Source organism: Leucoraja erinacea, chromosome 3 (assembly GCF_028641065.1).
Source record: "Leucoraja erinacea ecotype New England chromosome 3, Leri_hhj_1, whole genome shotgun sequence".
NCBI classification, from domain to species: Eukaryota; Metazoa; Chordata; class Chondrichthyes; order Rajiformes; family Rajidae; genus Leucoraja; species Leucoraja erinaceus.
In genome coordinates, this window is record NC_073379.1 from 71,287,774 (window position 1) to 71,291,919 (window position 4,146).

Consider the following 4,146-nt stretch of genomic DNA (forward strand, 5'->3'; position numbering starts at 1 on the left):
GCCTAAATTCTAGAGAGTATAAACCAAGTCTATCCAGTCTTTCTTCATAAGACAGTCCTGACATCCCAGGAATCAGTCTGGTGAACCTTCTCTGCACTCCCTCTATGGCAAGAATGTCCTTCCTCAGATTTGGAGACCAAAACTGTACGCAATACTCCAGGTGTGGTCTCGCCAAGACCGTGTACAACTGAAGTAGAACCTCCCTGCTCCTATACTCAAATCCTTTTGCTATGAAAGCCACAATTTGCTATTACAAGACCACACTCGCCTAGTGGTGTTTGGACTGTGCATCCTCTCACCCTGCCTCCATTCATTTCTCCCAGTTGCTCTTACTCTGCTGTATCTGCTCTGAAACTTTCCACACCAGTGCCTTTTTGATGTATTTATTCCCCGAAAAATAAACGTTATTATACAAAACTGTGCAAAAACTCTTCAGACATTCTCAGTGTCTACAATCAATAGTGTTATGTTTTTGACACTAAAATCCTTTTGACACTAGTCTTTTTCTCCTCTTAAGAAAGGATGGAGTTCCTTTGCTCCTCACTTTCTAATTCACGTGTGTGTGTGTGTCTTTCTTTTGCATCAATCTAGGGTACTGGGTTGGTTGACCATGCAGTGTAGCACCTGAGCTTTCTATTGCCTGTACCTTTAATTCTCCATTGGACTCTTACTCTTGTCCTCTGTGCCTCCTGCACCATACTAGAGATCCCGAGCTTGGGGGAACACGTAATCTTCCATTTAGGTATGTTGTAGTTTTTGATTTGTATTGAATTTATTTATATTGAATTCAACAATAACTCTGTATCAAAGCTAGCCATTTATGTTGTTACTAGTGATCAACTTTTCTGCTCCACTTCTGAAATTAAGTCACCTTTGTTTTCTTGAAATGGGAACCATGTTGCGATGCTTTAGTCAGCAATTTAGTCTTGCCTTTTGTAGAAAATTGAATAATCACTGAGATGTACTGCCACCTAGTGGATGGCCTTGCATTTTGTCTCTGCATTCCACTTTCTGATAGGTGTGACATTTATATTTAAAAAATGAAGTTTGGTATGTATGCTAGAACAGTTCCCTGTAGGAAACGGCCTAAATTACCGTGTAATGCTATGAAATTATACCTGCACTTTCCTGTGGTTGAGGAGGCTTCTATTGTGATCCTTATGGTGTGAAATTGCTAGTAGTGAAATGTTTGATTATTCATCTTGCATTTCAAGGAGGCATTAGTTGGGTCTTGCAGTTGCTTAGGCTTGCTATATCATTTAATAAGCTCAATGCAAATTGGAGTTGACTAAAATATAACCAAAAATCTACATTGACCTTTAATATAACAGACTCTGCATTCCCAATTAGTATGTAGTCAATCCCAAATTTTACAGCCCTGTGAGCAAGAAGTCTTCTGGAGCTTGTGTGCCTCTGATCTGGAAAAATATCACCCCAGCACCTAATCTGCTAAATGCCTTTGTTCCAACTATCTGCCCACCAAAATAGACACAGCCTCGCCTGTGTCCATCTATCGTCTGTGTCCGACTATTACCTGCCACACTTTGTCCTGCCTCTGCCCTTTTCTAGCTTTCGTCTCTCACCGCCCCTACAAGCAGTCTTGGACAATGAAAAGAGCTTTTCACTGATATTGTGCAGACAGAATTAAACACCAGATCGCAGGCTAAAATAAAAAAAATAAAAATCCAACTTGAAGTCCTTTTTAAAATTCCCACAACTGGGAGGCATTGGATTAGTTGGTGAGTTATGGGAGTTGGAAATTGTTAAAGCATGGAGAAGACTTTATGGAGGTGGAAAAACAGACCTGAGAGCTACTCTACGGATGCTTTCAACTGTAGAACTTGCCAACTAATTATTTTTGACTTGCTATCTAAGGAATAGTTATGAGTCTCTGGAATCTGTTGTTACACTGGGCACCTTGTGAATTTGAATGTGATGTATTTACATGAGCAATTCCTCGTGGTCAAGGATGGCTTACTTCCACTCTGGTTTTGTGGGTTCTGAAGTGACTGAGATCAATATCTGGCAATATCCAAATATTGGGACAGTCCCTGCCTCAATGACCTCCTCTGGCAGCATGTATGGAACAAGTTGCCAGAGTAGGTAGTTGAGGCAGGGACTATTCCCACCATTTAAGAAACAGTTAGACATGGATAGGACAGGTTTGGATGGATATGGACCAATTGATGGCAGGTGGGACTAGTGTAGCTGGGACATGTTGGCTGGTGTGGGCAAGTTGGTCCACACTATCATTCCATGACACCAGGAGCCATTTTTCTTACAGAAGCCAATTAATCTACAAACTTGCATGTCTTTTAAATGTGGGAGGAAAAACATAGAAAACAGGTGCAGGAGTAGGCCATTCGGCTCTTCGAGCCTGCACAGCCATTCAATATGATCATGGTTGATCATCCAACTCAGTATCCTGTACCTGCCTTTTCTCCATACCCCCTGATCCCTTTAGCCACAAGGGCCACATCTAACTCCCTCTTAAATATAGCCAATGAACTGGCCTCAACTACCCTCTGTGGCAGAGTTCCAGAGATTGAAATGTTTTTCTCATCTCGGTCCTAAAGGACTTCCCCTTTATCCTTAAACTGTGACCCCTTGTCCTGGACTTCCCCAACATCGGGAACAATCTTCCTGCATCTAGCCTGTCCAACCCCATGAGAATTTTGTAAGTTTCTATAACCCCCCTCAATCTTCTAAATTCTAGCGAGTACAAGCCGAGTCTATCCAGTCTTTCTTCATATGAAAGTCCTGACATCCCAGGAATCAGTCTGGTAAACCTTCTCTGTACTCCCTCTATGGCAAGAATGTCTTTCCTCAGATTTGGAGACCAAAACTGTACACAATACTCCAGGTGTGGTCTCACCAATACCCTGTACAACTGCAGTAGAACCTCCCTGCTCCTATACTCGAATCCTTTTGCTATGAATGCTAACATACCATTCGCTTTCTTCACTGCCTGTGCACCTGCATGCCTACTTTCAATGACTGGTGTACCATGACACCCAGGTCTCGTTGCATCTCCCCCTTTCCTAATCGGCCACATTTAGATAATAAATTTAGAAAACCAGGAGCACGTGCAAACGCCATCCAGACAGCACCTGTAGTCAGGATCTAACTCTGATCTTTGGTGCTGTAAGGCAGCAATTCTACCACTGAGGTCCTGCTGTATGGTGCTGAAGTTCTCAAAGCCATCTGAATGCTGCTCTGATAGGTGTGGGACAATGGTCAGAAAGTTGTACTCGATTCAAGGAGGCATTGATCACATATTTGAATATTTTCCCTTTAATCTCATCCTGTGCCACAGCATGGAGCTGTCTACTTTAATAGTTTGAGTATACAAATAACTTGTCCTGCCCAACATACAGTAGATGAGGTGTAATCAAGGCTGTGGGCATTGGATTCAGAGAAGACACTGACATTGAGTATTTTCTGTAGTGCTCCATTCAGTCAGCAACTCGCCACAATGAATGAATGATAACGAAAGAAGCTTAAGGTAGTTCAATACATTTAAAGATTTAAAAAGGCATTGGAATAAACTCTACAGAACTATTTGGAAAATAGATTATGATTAAAGGGACACAGCTGGTCCAAAATACTGTAGGTTGGAATAATTGACAAAGCTAGTAAGTATTTTATGAATGGAGAACAGTTGAGTTTCTTGTGTGTAAATAACCCATATGGAAGTATTGTGATTAATGACTTGGTAATGCAGCGATAACAGAGAAGATATCTGTGGAGTTTGGAAGGACTTATGGAAATGTCAGCTGAGATTTATTAATCTAAATTTGAAGTGATGAATTTGGAGGAACAATTTGGATCATCTATTGCGTGGGGTGACCCAGAGCAGAGGGATTTGAAGGTATTTATTCACATATTTGAAGGTAATATATAACAAATTGATAAAGCGGTTAAGGGAGTGTAAGGGATTGCTTTTGTCAAAGAAAACATTGAACACAATAGCAAGGGAGTGTTGTGTGGAGGCGTTGAAGTGTCTTTACATTGGGAAAACTGGAAGAACTGGATTGCCAAACATTTTAAGTCCCTTATAAACACTTCATTTTTTTTCTCTCTGCTGTTTCCTGCCCCCAGGCAACCTGATCGTTGGGTTAATGGCCTTGTCAGATGGGGAGCTTG